Source organism: Macrobrachium rosenbergii, chromosome 5, assembly GCF_040412425.1.
Source record: "Macrobrachium rosenbergii isolate ZJJX-2024 chromosome 5, ASM4041242v1, whole genome shotgun sequence".
In the NCBI taxonomy this organism is placed as follows: Eukaryota; Metazoa; Arthropoda; class Malacostraca; order Decapoda; family Palaemonidae; genus Macrobrachium; species Macrobrachium rosenbergii.
In genome coordinates, this window is record NC_089745.1 from 20,500,436 (window position 1) to 20,516,824 (window position 16,389).

General features: G+C 36.1%; 1 protein-coding gene across 19 annotated transcripts in view; it reads left to right on the plus strand.

Moving 5' to 3' along the window:
- The window catches only part of LOC136838576 (uncharacterized), a 211,861-nt gene that overhangs the window by 149,654 nt on the left and 45,818 nt on the right, over positions 1-16,389 (plus strand). The window contains exon 1 of one of the 19 annotated variants that reach the window (XM_067103751.1): positions 2,228-2,250. The exons of 17 other annotated variants lie outside the window; for them this stretch is intronic. The gene's annotated coding sequence lies outside the window, so the exon portion shown is untranslated. Of the gene's footprint in view, positions 1-2,227; positions 2,251-6,804; positions 7,199-16,389 lie in introns of those variants that run through there. One more of the 19 variants, XM_067103747.1, reaches the window with a different exon arrangement.

Consider the following 16,389-nt stretch of genomic DNA (forward strand, 5'->3'; position numbering starts at 1 on the left):
ATGTATATATATATATATATTATATATATATATATATATATATATATATATATATATATATATATATATATATATATATATATATATATATATATATATATATATTATATATATATATATATATATATATATATATATATATATATATATATATATATATATATATATATATATATATATATATATATAATTATTTGCATTCCACTGAGTATGTCTTCAAGGGACAAACAAAAACCGCCACTTTGGTGCTATACTTATTCTCAAGCTGAGAGCCGTTTCAACTATAGTGCATGGTCTTCTTGAGGGCTACACTAGATTTATATATAAATATATATTAGAGTACCGCCAAAAATTGACAAGAAACAAGAATTCTAAATGAAAATATAACACAAATATTAGTATAGAAAGATTACAAATTTCACAGGACAGAATGCTACTACATAATCCCCAGCTCCTGGGACGTCCCCAAAAGTCTGCTGCCACCTCAGACAAGCACGGTTTGCACTGAGACGCTTTCATGCCGTCTCCAAATTTATATTTGCAAACACGCTGGTCCCAAACTCCCTGGTCCCGTATGGGGGCAGTGCTGTCAGTGCGCCCCATGCGGTGCACTGTAGGCATTGCTTAAGGTTCTTTGCAGCGTCACTTTGGCCCCTGGCTGGAACCCCTTTTATCCCATTCACTGTACCCTCCATTCATATACTCTCTCTTCCATCTTTTTTTCTACCCCATCCTGACAGTTGTTTCATAGTGCAACTGCGATGTTTTCCTTCTTTTACACTTTTAAAACCACTTCCTTTCAATTTCCTTTTCAGCGCTTAATTACCTCGTAGGTCCCAGCGTTTGGCCTTTGGCATAAATTCTATATTCCATTCCATTCCATTCCAGACTCCCTGGATACCACAGGTTCGGGGTGCTGGAGACTTTCAGAAATACTCCCCAGCAGCTGTGGTCTCCCTCTCTGGGATGAACTTAGTGTATCCCTGAGGAAGACCATGAGTTAATGAGTTAATGGTTGAACAGATGTCGGCTTGGGAATATATATATATATATATATATATATATATATATATATATATATATATATATATATATATACATATATATATATGTATATATATATATATATATATATATATATATATATATATATACATATATATACACACACAAACATATATATAATCATTATTTACATTATGTATATACATATACATTATATATAATCATATATATATAATTATATATATACATATATATATATATATATATATATATATATATATATATATATATATATATATATATATATATAATAATGGTGATTTGTGTGTCCCTTGAAGACAGGAGGAATGAACAGTGTGTGTGTGTAATATATTTGTATGTTTGTGAAAAAAATTTGTTAGGTTTGCGTTTAGTATCTTAAGAAATATATAGAAATAGTTGCAAATTATGTCATCCTGGTTAGTCTATTCTTGTCGCAAAAAAAAATATTTCCTACAGTGGATGAAGTTTTCTCCTGCCATTTTAACCCATGAAGTTAGGACGTACTCTTCCAAATTTCTTGGTTTGCAAGATAAAGCTATTAGAACACGTGAGGGAGTTTTCAGACTACTTGTGGCTCTAGTTTGTCACGTGACTCTATATTCTTGAGAAGTTAGTGGTCTTCTCTTGGGTACAGCGTCACGCTGCATACAACTGACTGGATAGGGAGAAGGAAAGTATTTCAGACAAGGAGCTGGAAACCCGTGCGGGTTATTTTTATGTAGCTGAAAGCCTAGACTAAATCTGGTTGTATTGCTTCTCGTGTTACAGTTATAATGAATTTCGATTTGATTTTCTCTTGCTCGACAAAACCTGTATCATATTACACCTCCTTTTTTTCATCGTTTATTCCATGCAGTTCTTTAGCATGTGATGCCGGTATAAAACTTGCGGGTCACGAAAGAAGAAAGAGTTTTAGCAAAACGGCACTTTCATGTTGCCCTCATGTATTTGCGTATCGACATGTTTTTGCTTAATTATCTTAGCTTTGTCAAATTTGTAATTTTCCGTTTAATATTCTTTTTCAATTTTGTTTACACCTTGATCTTTTCGATCTAGTTTGGGAAGAAAAAAATGGCATTGAACATGTAAGGTAATAGCAGGCCTTTGAGGAAGCGAATGTGGAGTTTTGATCGCAAATCAGAGAAAACGTTGCAGCCGTGATGACTTGTTGCGTAGTATGTGAAACGACCAACAACCGGGAAGGTGAGAAATGTACAATTGCGTAGAAGTGATGGGAAGTTAGCTCGTAAAAAGTTGTCTTGTGCTAAAGTATGACAGTGTAATAGGTTTTTGGATATTGTGATTAGTGTATAACTTGTAAGTGTTAAAAAGAGAATACCTTGCATGTATGTATGTACGTGTGTGTGTATATATATATATTATATATATATATATATATATATATATATATATATATATATATATATATATATATATATATAATATATATATGTATATATATGTATATTATATATATATATATATATATATATATATATATATATATATATATTATATATATATATATATATATATATATATATATATATATATTATATATATATATATAATATATATATATATATATATATATATATATATATATTATATATATATTATATATATATAATATATATATATATATTATATATATAATATATATATATATATATATATATATATATATATATATATTATATATATATATATATATATATATATATATATATATATATATATATATATTATATATATATTATATATATATAATATATATATATATATTATATATATAATATATATATATATATATATATATATATATATAATATATATATATATATATATATATATATATATATATTATATATATATATATATATATATATATATATATATATATATATTACACACAGTATATTATATAACTAAAATCGTAGTTTACCTTATCTGCTGTCAGCTTTCACCTCCAGTCTTTTCCTTTACCTTGATGGTATTTACCTTCCTAACGATGGTCTATATGGAATGAGTAAATTGTCAATCTGCTAATGTATGAAGTTCAGAGTATTCTACATTTTCAGACAACGTTTAAGTGAAGTCGTCCTCAAATTATTACCATTACGAGAGACTCCGGTGGTGTTGTATAATGTCTGGCGTCCCACAGGTTACTGTTCAAAGAGCTTTGCTGTCGTTGCCAGTGATTTCTTGACTGAGCTAGTGAGGTGGTTGTTCCCCATGAATAATAGATCTGCAGTTTGCAGGTGATGAAATCTCATTTGCTCTTGCTTAATTCAAAATGATGATCACGTTACCCATAACAGAGATCTAGAGCGAATTAGTACGTGGTGTTTTCGTGGATTTGACCAAAGACAAGGTTGCCGATTAGTCATCTCGAAACATGCTTCTAGTTCATCCCATGCTGTGCGTTGGTAACGCTGAATACTTTGCATTGCAAGGGTTACCTGGGTTACCTTTGAAGCCGAGCGTCTGAAGAACATACGTATTGCTGACCAAAACTTATTTATTTTGTGAAGTTTATCATATTGATGTGGCCTTTTACTATTCTGCTAGTGTTGGATATGTACCCGTTGGGTGTGAGTATATCACATTACTTATTTCTGAAATGTGATAATTAGACCATCGATGGAAGATCTTATCCTTGGCAGTCTTTCATACGCTGTATTATTAATAGAGAATTAACTCCATTATCCCTAGTGCCTAAAACTCATTGTCTGATCCTTTGCATTTCCATAGTCTTGTCGCCTGCTGTCAGTTCCCAATATAATCTTATCCTAAGATTATTAGAAATGGCCAACAGTGTATGTGTACTACACTATTTTTCATCTTACTCGTTTTTTTACTAAGGTCCTGTTATGACAACTGCCTGATATGGCTTAGCTCCTCCATAAATTAAATGTTCTTCGCATGCATATTCTTTTCTGTATGCCTTTCCAATCAGTAGCTTTTCCTTTTTTTTTTGTCTCTTCTATTTGTTTTTCCTATTATTAAATATCCACATTTTTTCACCATGTATTCTTTTTGCAAATCAAGACTAGGGTTATAAAATAGGTTAGTCCTGTCCTAATGTAAAATTTTAGTTTTGGATTCCATTTATTGGCTTGTTCTGAATATTCATTTCTTATTCCTCCAATTTTTAACGTAAACTTCGATTTAAATAGAAATTACCAATACGCACTGTATCTGATGATTAAGTAATTATTAATCAGACTCGTGTTAATCTATGGCCTCATGGTTGACAAAATGTTGATCTCTTTATAACAGGTCTTTTATAATAGTGAATACGGAAGTCAGTCTGTCTCTGTCTCTCTCTCTTTCTGTGTGTGTGTGTGTGTGTGTGTGTGTGTGTGTGTGTGTGTGTGTGTGTCTGTCTGTCTGTCTGTCTCCGTGAGAGTTAAGTTCTTAAATATACTTTGATGTTCGTGCTGCTGTCATGCCGGGAAATCCTAGCACAACCTTCGCTTCGGCACAGGGGGAATAATTTACTCGGTTGAAACAGGAAACACGGTGACCTTTGACGATGGCCCGGGCAAGGGGAACTCTCTTGAACGATTCCTAAAGAAGAAGGAAGGTGCTGTCACTGATGGATGAATGTCGATAGCTTTTGTTTGTATAGAAAGTATCCTGTTGGGAGGATGTCTTTTGTTACGTTTCTCCGTTTGTCACTTGTGACATTGTAGAACGAAGGCTCTTGCGTGTAGCTCATTCCATTAAATGAACACAATGAGAAGGAAGTTTAATAAATGAATGATGATAAAATCTTGCGTTTAGTTGAAAAAGTTAGCTTTTCCACTTACGAAACAAATTAGGGATATTCTTTGGCTTAACAATGAAATATTTTATCACAGAAACTGTAGGAAGTCTGACAGAACTTTACAGTGATAAGGCATGAAGGCCATATCGTACACAAAATACCAAATAATGTTCTTACTTAGGGCGATTGCACTGACAATAATCTTTTTCGTTTACAAAAATGTCATTTCCTCATTCTTGTTATTTAATCTCATTGTAGTCGTAAAGGCCTTGTTTTCAAATTTTCTCGTCTTAATCACATTGAGAGCGCCATTTCTTCCTCTTCATCTCCAGTTTACAGCTATCTAAGCTTTCACTTCAATTAAGCAATGATTAGCTGTACATCCAACCTCTCTTCTTTTCGCCATTACATCCATCAACTTGCGCTTCCATCTACTCTGTAATCACCACACAATCTAGCAAACGCTTTCCCGCACAAATCTCTTTCCTAGATATAATTATGAATGATTTTTTCTTCGGAACCCATTAATTCCAGCAGTGATGCCCTTTCCACACAGGTATAAAAGACCCTTTATATATTCTTTGAGCTTGGCAGAAATTCACTTTTCCTAAAACATTCTTTGTACCCAGATTTTTTTCCATTGCAGTCCCGTTTACTTGCAGAATTACAGTGGGACACTATATACATATATAAAACACACATGCACATATATGCACATATATATATATATATATATATATATATATATATATATATATATATATATATATATATATATATATATATATATATATATATATATATATATATATATATATATATATTTTTTTTTTTGTGTGTGTGTGTGTGTGTTTGTGTGCCATAACTACAATGCCCTTTTGTAGTGACAAGCTTAACCAAGAAGTGTGACTAATTCTGACAAGTTAAGAGGCCATTATGGTTATTACAGTTACATATACACTATATATATATATATATATATATATATATATATATATATATATTATATATATTTTTGTGTGTGTGTTTGTTTGTGTGCCATAACTACAATGCCCTTTTTGTAGTGACAAGCTTAACCAAGAAGTGTGACTAATTCGACAAGTTAAGAGGCCATTATGGTTATTACAGTTATTTATAAAAGTGACCAGTAGATTATATAATGTGTATATATATTATATGTATAATATATATAAATAATGTATATATATGTATATATATTATATATATACATATATATATTCACACACACACACACACACACACACACACACACACATATATATATATATATATATATATATATATATATATATATATATATATATATATATATATATATATATATATATAAAATTTCGCTTACCTTTGTTGATAGTAACTGCAGAAGGTAATCCTGGCATTTAACGTTTGTTCGAGTGAGGTTCCTAGTCCCATGACCTGCCCCATGGACGAGCAAGAAGAGTTTTTGAGCTGACGGCTTCTGACCACCCATTTAAGTGTACAGTGGGTGTGTGTGTGTGTAATATCATACACTTATTTACAGAAATTGAAACTGGTTACTATCATAACTCACATTTTGTCTTGAAAGTCTCACTGATTGCACAGAAGTGATCATGAAAACTCTTGGACCTCAATCAATTTCTCAGATGGGTGGGCGCTCTGACACTCTTAATCTAGACGCCATCCTGGGCACCACGTGCAAGCTGTTCACGAAATTGCTCCCCAAGTATTCTGGACCGACACTGGTGAGAAGCGGTTGTTGGTGACGTCAGGCCCATGTGAATGAACTTGACCGATACCAATCGCTCTAATTATTGGGCCACTTTAATGAAGACCGAAAATCGTGCCTTCGGATAATTTCTATTTTGAAGGAACTGATCATTAGTTGAGTCGTAAATTCTCCTCTTCGGATCTATCAAAGATGGCGCTCATTTTATGAGTGGCTAACCTTAGAAACGTTCTAAGGTCTAAGAAGCTGAAATTATGTCATTTCATCATTGGACATACGTCGACGCCCTCGCACTCCCAAACCTTCGTCCTTATCCTCCCGAATCCCCTTGTGGGGGAGGGGGGTCTCCCCCCTTCCCCGGTGCATATCATTCCCACTGTACTTATTTAATCCCTCGGCTGTCATCGTCACAGTTAGCCTGCTTCCTTTGCTGCAAACTCTACTGCGCGTGAAGCGCCGTAGGGAGGAGGTGCGCTCCCCTTCGTTACAAGCTTGGCCTTCGTCAGATCGAGGGATCTTCCTGCTGACTTCTATATACCTACGATGAACGTCAAAAAAATCCTTGAAGGAAGTGGAAAAAGAGATAGAAAGAACTGATAAACGAAGATTCAGGATCTCGTCCACCAGTTGAGGGTAGAAAAACGTGAACGGTATGTACAGTAGATTGGACTTGATCGTGACGTGGTGACGTCAGGAAAAACACTTGTGGTGGTGAAATAGCGCTGGTGCGTCACTTGTCAGAATTCAGAGACTTGAAGTTTTCAGAATTGTGAATTACTTTGCAAATATTTCATGTGAAGTGCAAGGAGTGAGAAGAAATGTCTGAGGAGACATTCTTAGAAAATCTAAAGGAATTTATTTGCCAATTCATTTTTGGTTGATTAGTTATGGCGTTGGGCAAGCTGCTCTCTACCAATTCTGTCGACTTGTCCATCTAGCATTTTCATCGGCTTGCCTACACACTCGATACGATTAGTTAGGTCTACCAGTTTCCTGGTTGATTCCGTCATAGGCTACCGTACGCTTGGTTTAGATAGTGTCTAGTGTCTACCTCGTTTTGGTTGTGGTAGTTAAAGTCTACCATCTAGTTCGTAGATTTATTGTCTACTGTTTCCTTGGATAGATTAATAATCTGCTGTTTTCTAGGATCATTTAGTACAGCTTTTTTATAATTTAATTACGCGTCGTTCTCTTGATGGAAAAGTAAATTGTCAGAATTTCTCTAGAAATATTTCCTTCAGTATACTGATCATGTATCCCTTGATGTTTCGCTCAAAGTACATAAAGACATTTGATACGGTTTGCTTTGGGAGCAAGAGCCCGTACTGACTTGGTACCAGCTCGACCTAAAATAAGATATCAAAAAGACCGATGACAGGTCATTTGGAAATTATTCTGACCTTTGTGCATAATTTCATCTAAAATCTGTTTGGCTTGAAGGCACGTGACTTTTTTTTTAAAATTTAATCTATATAATCTTCCTGCACTTCAGCTTAAACTGATTTGACTGGCCACGATGGACCTGCGTGCTTTCACTGCCTAATACATTTTCTCTCTCTCTCTCTCTCTCTCTCTCTCTCTCTCTCTCTCTCTCTCTCTCTCTCTCTCTCTCTCCGTCGTCTTTAACTAAGTGCTGCTGTTTTGCGTCGCGTGACGGCAGTGAGTCATGGTGAAGGGATATTCTTTTTTGAAGTTCTGTCTCCGCTTCTATTTTTATATTCCTGCATTTTGTCCCACACCCGAGCAGGACAAAATTGATATAGTCTCGTTCTTGGGTTAATGCCTATAACTTCGACTTTGGTTGGGAGTTTTATCTTTAGTAACTAATTCTTTGTTTTTTTTTTTTTACTAGTTGCGTTTCGAGCCATATGTTTCTCTCTCTCTCTCTCTCTCTCTCTCTCTCTCTCTCTCTCTCTCTTATAATCCATAGCGTGATGGAAGATTTCACAAATATTTCTTAGTATTGAGACGGGTGTTAAGATGTATTGAAGTAATGTTTTATTGCAATATTTTCACCTCCATTTGATGTGCTTTATTTTAAATTTAATATTTTTGACTTCAGAGCAAAGGAAAGGTAAATGCTCAATAAATTTGGCCTCTTGAGAATCTTCCCACCAATTTGTAGTCGTCGGACTTCACTGCTTATGTATGGCGGATGGAGGTCCTTTTCGACGACTTCTGTTTGACGATCTGTTTTGGAACAGGATCCGGGGATAATACATAAACTGTAAACGATCCTTTGGACATTGGACTAGAGAAATATCTTATAGATATATTTGTATTAACAAAACTTGCCACGCTTTTTTATTCTTTTTATTTGCCGAGTCCTGTAACGTGAATATGATTCCTTACTTCGACATTACCACATTCAGATGCTGTGCGCTGATTCAGTAATGGAGCTTTAAAATGTGTACTTTTTCGGCAGTTTGTATGGAAAGGTTTTTTGCCTCAAACAATTGCACTTCATCACATGACTGTATGTATACTGAGTAAGCCGGATGCAGGTCGCGTTCTTATCCAGTTCATTTTATACTGTTGGTTTATTACATATCCTGTAGGATTTTTTCCATTAGTGCGCGGTTCTCTTTGACTTTGGTTTTCCTATTTTAGCGAAATTATTCAAACTGGAGTGATGGAATTATGGCATTTTAAATTCTAATGTGCATACCTTCGTGATCCCGTCGGCTGAACTCAAAGTCCATTTTCAAGGAGTTCAGCGAAAAACACTGACAGTTGAACAATATTGGTTACGGATGCATTATGCATTGCCTTACATGTAACGTAAAGGGCTTAAAATTTTTTATTAGTATTCACTTTTGGTATGCAAGAGAAGTTTGAGTTCAGAAATTGCATACATACATACATACATACATACATACATACGCACGCTCCGTTGACAAAGGCATTGAGTCAGTTGAAGTCTGGATCTCGTCCTACCCATAATGCATTTCTCAGAATCCTTGTCTCAAAATTTTTGGGATTTGCATGACTGCTTTGGAAGCGCCTGTTCCCTTCCCCTTCTGATGATTGCCTTTGTCCCACCCCCGCCTTGAGCTTACCTGGCTATTATCCTTCATATTTTTGTTCATTTTATCCGACTTTGTTCGGCAATTGGCTTGTCATTCAAGACTCGACTAGAAGGAAAATAGTGAAGTTTTGGATGTATAGGTGTTTCTGTACATCTGTATTTGCTGTTGTTCCCAATAACTGTTTGGAACTTGTTCTTATCAGCACAATTACGCCCTTATCTAATCAAGCCCGAGGAGAAAGTGAAAGGAACAAATTTAGGATGGAAAGAGGTGGAAAAGAAAAATATAGGTAGCGCGTAACCAGAAGCCTCTCTTCCCAAAAGGAGAATAGAGGGCGCGGGCGTCGTCTTTGAAACGTAGGGGAACCGCATTCTATTGCAACATACTTTCCAAGCTAGAGAGTTGGTAGGTGGTGAAAAGAGTAGTTTGTTATAGCATGATGAAGGTATAGGAAGGACAGTGATAGCGGAAGATGCACTTCGGCTGAATTGAGAGAACGTATTTGTTAGAAAGTTGGCACACACGAGGCAGTTATTGATGAAAAGTAAAAAAGTTTGTAAAAGAACAGACAAAAGACTGACACGGCTGATATTTGACAATGGGACAGGTGATGTAAGTTTAATATAAATGGCTGCAGAAGCAGAAATTATCTTAGTGACCTAGTGAAGCATTTTTCCCTGTTAAATGCGCACCACCCTTATGACAGAATGAGTTCCCCCAGTGTAGTGTCTGAGTGATGGTCATTGTTTATGAAAAGTTAGGAGAAAGAACAAAATATTTGAGTTACTCTCCCTGCAGTCTCATTTGGGACTCGCATTTTAATGATGGTTGGGCCAGATTTCCCGTGGTTACGAAATGAAGCAAGAATCCTTGGGACTTCTGTTGTTGATTTAGGCGCAGCTAGTGAATAGGAAGAAAATGACCATTACCATAGTGAGTATTCATTAAAATTTACCTGAGGATCGTGATATGCAACTGCATTATAGATTAGGAAAGAAAGGAGGACTTAAATGATGGGAAGATAGCAGGGAATTCCACTAAAAGAATGCTTACGTGGTTGCTTTTTGTTCTTGAAAAATTTTAATATGCAATAGGAGAATAGCAAGAAGCTATAAATCTCATTCACTCATCATTAATGGAACATAAAGCTTACCCTATCACCATGTTGGGAGTTCTGTCAAACGCTAAATATTTTATCTCTGAGGACACCTGACTCTCCTTTGGCCTCGTCCTGCTTGCAGGCTGCTCTGTTGCTTGTGTTGTTGTCACTAATGACTGTTCTTAGTTGCCGGTTTGAAGGAAAGATAAACTATAATCGAGATCCATTACTTTTTGAACTTTTTCAATCATCCAAGTTTGGTAACATGGCAAAAATAACAATTGCAGTCTTTTTGTACTCGCTTCCATATGCTTTGAGAGTCGCTGGGGTCGTCGTCATAAGTTCCCATCCTCCAGTGAAGTGTGAAATCTAGTTATATGATGTTGGTTTTTAGAATTATTTTTAGCTTAACCGAATTTCTTTAATTTTACGCTCCTTTCTTTCAGGGCACGTACTTGTTACAGGACGCCAATTCTGAAATTTCCTTCATTATTCATTCATTCTTGTTTGTGCACATCCTTGACAAGGTGCCTAGTATCAGAGTGTAATCTTGAATGCTAAGTGAGAGGAGGAGGAGGAGGAGGAGGAGGAGGAGGAGGAGGAGGGCGATTTTCCAAGTATTCATGAAAGCAAACAACTTTCTAATCAAACTGTATCGTGAAGTATTAAGTAGTTAATACATCAGTTACTCCTCCTGTCTTGGACCCAGAGAGATATGAGGGTATTTCTTATCAACACTCGGGTATATTGTATACTGGCTATAACCAGACATTAGAGGGGTAATGTATTGTATTTATTTAATAAACAAGTATATGATTTTGTAAAACCGCTTTTGACGTTAGCAATCCTGTTTGTTATCTTTGCGAAAGTCGTGGATGGATGAACATTGAATAAACATGAACAAAAAGGAGCTCTTAAGAAATAACAAACAGGCATGACACCACTGTTACATATGGACGTCGTTCGATGAATATTCGGCAGAAGAGAATGCTGAGAGGGGTCGGTTTGGGCAGTGACTGTTACTTTCTTCTTTTCTTATTTATTGGGATGAATGCTTAGACGGCCTCTAAATGCGGAAGCAGCAATGCTTAGCTGGCCTTGGCTCGCCTCGAAAGCAACTGTGGTTTTATCTGTCGCTTTCAGACAAGCGATTTGTTGTTCACTGGTTTGTGACCCTGGATGGCGATAACGTAGATCATGTGACTTCATCGTCGCGATTTCGCGCACTTGGGGTCATAAATGGAACCTTCCTGTCAGAGATACGTTTCAGTTGTCTATCGCTTTAATAGACGAAGTATTTTGCTAAGATTTCAGGTCTTCGAATAAGCACCTTGTAATACAGTACATCACAGTACCATTCATAAGGTAAACACGGTGATAAGGTTATCGGTGGTTGTGGTTTACCAGAGATGAGGCGAAAGTTCGGCTATTTCCTAGTGAAAATGCCGCGCATTATTGTACAAAACTACTACGTATCATATTTTGTGTGTGTGTGTGTGTGTGTGTGGTGACAGGATTTGTTCGGACGAAGGATTCGATCCCCTTCCTTTCCCTTACGATAAGGACACTGCGATAATGTTTTTGAATGCAATCTATGGTACAAGTAGTTTGACTGAATGCAGATGGAATGAGGGATTTTCATATTAATTCGTGTATTCTTTACTGAAGACGCCATTAGTGACACTGCATGCAATTCTGGCTTTGCTTAAATATTCATTATTCACATCTCTTATTCATTCGGTGATGTTTGTCATACGTGGGTGGCTGTTATTTATTTGTGTAAGAAATTGTCGTTTGTGTAAGAAATTGTCTCCTCCTGTCGTGACTGTTAATCAGCACTTGCTTACAGTGAAGTTCTATACCAATACTTTTTCTGTCGTCCAGTTCAGTTTCTTTCATACTAAAGTTCTAGCTTGCTTTTTTTCTCTTATAATTATGGTATACAGAGAGAGATTGGATTTGGTGAGTGTGGTGGGGGAGAGGAGAGACGGGGTAACAATTGCTAAGTTTTTCTTTTAGGACAAGAGAATGTCTTAAACATTCCACGCCATTCCTTCCGTCATTGGGAATTCAGATAACCTTACCTTGTGACAACCTGCCTTGTTTTATTTCTGAATTCACGTAAGAGGACGAATGTTCCCTTTTCGAAATAGTTTTGTAACAAACCATCTCATTTAAGGCAATGTTCGGAATAATGGTCGCTCATATTCCCTACGAAAGTTTTCTCCAGAAACAACGAATATCTTAATATTCCTTTCCTTTGTGTTGTAAGGATAAGTTAACGGTCGTAAGATGACATAACTGGGATAACTATTTTTATAGTTAGTATTGCCTTCAAAGCTGCAAACATTCAATGCAAGGACAGTGTCAATGTTAAGAAGACAATTATCACGGCGTTGGCATTTTTTTATAATTTATGGATATTCTGTCCACCCAGCGAATGTAGAAAGAGCGTTCCCTGAAATTGTGTAGCCTGTAGTTATTTTTACAAATGTACGCAGTCTCATACTTCCTTGTAGGCGGGGCCGAGAAGTTTTTAATGTAATCTAATAGTCTGTGTTCTTGTTTCCTTGAGCATTATGTCGTTTGAGGGTGCATGACTCTTAATTTCATAACCAACAAAGTTATGAAAATAAGGGAGGTCCTTTAAAGCACTTTCGAAGTTATGAAAAGGAAACACAATAGACAGGATATTTTTTTAATGTTTAATTCACATTGACCGATTAATCCCACTTTGAAGTTTTGTAATGATAAAACAATGTCAGTGGGATGGGAGTTTAAATTAGTGGGAAATATATTTACCTGCAGAGAGACTATTGAATATGAAATATCACGGGAGTTCCGTGATTGTCTTTGTACATGTAAGAGGCTTTCCATTCTAATTACTTGATTTGCATTTCAAGGTCGCGCTCATATTCATTTCTTCCACGTATTTGTCATCACATAGTCAGATCTTAGTACGGATAGCCAACATCAGTGTTCACTATTAACTGTAAATGTTCTTTTTGGCCTCGGGGAAGTTGAATGCGATTGAGGAAGATGTTCAGGTGAGGAGATACGAGTCTCGATAAGAAAGGTCTGCCGAGTGAAAAGTGGCTGACTTTGGAAGCAGCCAGCCAGGGTAAGGGGCTTTCAGAGTTCCTTCTTTGCTTCCCAGATTTCTACTTCTAAATTGATTCGTTATTTTTCAGTCTAGAATTTTTGACGTTGACATATGTGATTTAAATTGTACTGTGTGTATTTAGTCACCAGTGCACACCCTCATTTCTTAAAATGATTTTTTTTTAAGGTGCAGCCAGTGCTGATATTTTATATTGCAGTCTGAAACGTCTTTTGCTTTTGGCGAATCTGTGAGATCTTGACAAAATAGATCAAGTTCAGAAAGGATAAACAAATCTTGTTTAAAGTTTGTCATTTTGTCATGAGGGAACAGCTTCTCGGTATACTCTGTGTCCGGTTCTGGAAATGGACGAGGAGGTGCAATACGACCGTTCCAGTACGCTTTTATTGACCCGGGCTCAGACTTAGTTACATAGTTGTCAGTTGCAGTTTGTTCAAATGAAGTAAATGCATTCTGGAGGTGGGATGTTGTAAAAATAAAAGTTTCTGATAAAATTTCCAAAGTTAAGTGATTTTATAACTTCTTTTACTAGACGACTGTATATTGATGAAACTGGAAATCGCACTGTTCCATTATATACTTATTAGGAAAACAAAGTCGAATCATTTAAGATGCTAGGTTGAAAAGAGAGAGAAACTCCAGACAAGGTATTCCGCACCCTGGGGACTGACACACACATTCTCTCGGCATCTATAATAGGTTCTCTTATAGAGAGAGGTCAGTGCCTTGTGCAGTGTTATAAATTCGACATATTCCGTGCGCCATACTTTACGACCATTAAGTTTCAGATGAGATCATCTCAGTGGCTCGTGTGCATTTCAGAGCAGATGTAATTATCCCGTGAAATTATACTTTTAACGTCACTTACAGCCAGGGCCTATTTAGAGTATCCTACTGCCATTACAAAATTGTTAGGTCAGTAATGGCATCTTGCAGTTTTGGTATTAACACGTGAGTTTACTGAACTTGGTATTAAGTGAATTTACTGAACTTAATATATTTAAGGCTAATAGTTTTTAAGAAATTTTCTTGCGATAAAAGTAGTTATAAAATTTTCTTTTCGAGGTAAGAGAGAAATCACGTGCAATATTTGCCGTGTCAGTGATGTTTATAATTATTTCTAACATAGTTTCCCTCGTGGGATCGAGAGTAGATAGAGCCCAACGAGGAAATTCCTTTTAGTCACGTGAACCGTTTTTTCCCCGTTTCTCTTATAAGTAGAGCCGTCGCAATACACGGAGCCCCCTCTTCTTCCTCGCCTTTATCTTCCTCGCTGAAATGAAGCTGCGAAGGTGAAATGCGAGCAGCAAAAAATGGTGAGGTTTGCTTCCGTGTCTCTCCATTTTGAGAAAATGGCTCAGAAGTGATTCTCGAGCTGCTTGAATTTTGAGGTTTCATTTAGCCTGTCCTGCCTACAGTAGGTGTGTGGTGACATCACTGATATTCTGTACAGAAACATTGTTATTGCAACAATTGTTCTCTTTATTTTCATGCCCTTGCATGGAATGGCCACGAGGAGGGAGACCTTAATTTTGATGATAATACACCAAGCTCATTAGTCTGTCGTTAATGCTGTCAATATCACTGATGTTATTGATGAAGACGAACTTCTTATTTGGGATAACCAGTGATTTGGCTTTATTTCCAGGGCAAATTTTCAGTTTATAATGCACTGATATAATAATAACCGTATTAACGCCAGGTATATGGCATGGTTGAAAGGGCGCTTGTTTCTCTTGCTAAGTGAGTGTCAGATTCCCTTCGCTTGAGTATACGCGGAGGGATGTGGTCTCTTCCTAAGCTTCAGAAACATCTTTAAACAATATTGAGTGTCTTTGTATCTCGTATGTGCTGTTACACTTATCAGGATGCTCTAACAAAAGAAAGAGGAGGAGCAGAAATCACAATTGATATTCTGATCAGTGGTTTTGTTGGTGCGCCTTGTCCCTTACTGTTTAAGCACCATGGTGTGATTCCAAGATTGCTGTTTTCTAGGTATCATAGTCATTATCAAATCTTATCTCGTCCCTCTTCACAAAGAGGGCCCTGAGAATGATATGGCGTCTGTCATGTACGCCTTTTATTATATCTCTATTGATATGTGGTGTGAATTAAGAGTGCATATGCGTATAAACACTTTTATTGTTAACCCTTACAGGCGTGCTTAATGTATATTACCATTAGCATTTTGCAAACGTAATACTTTTGCATATGAAAAGAAATGTAATGAAACAGTTGTGTAATTAAATCTATTTATTAACAGATTTTCAAAACTTTTCTCTAAACATGGGATAATACCGTGAACTCGCGAGTTGTATACTTAGCTTGTGGTGGCCTGGGTGTGGTGAGGTTGCCGCCTTTGATTTTTTTTCCTTCCTTGAACAGAATAGTTAAATGCAACAGGAGTGGATGATTGTGCAAAAGGTCGTTCAATAACTGCCACCTACGCACGTACCCTGATGTTTGAGTTTTATGTAGGATCGCTGCTCAAGTTTCATTCCATATGCTAACTATTCGAGTTTACCTAGCCGGCTTCTTTGTCTTCAGTTCGTTACGTTTTTGCGATGAATTGTTCGCGCGTGCAGTATAAGC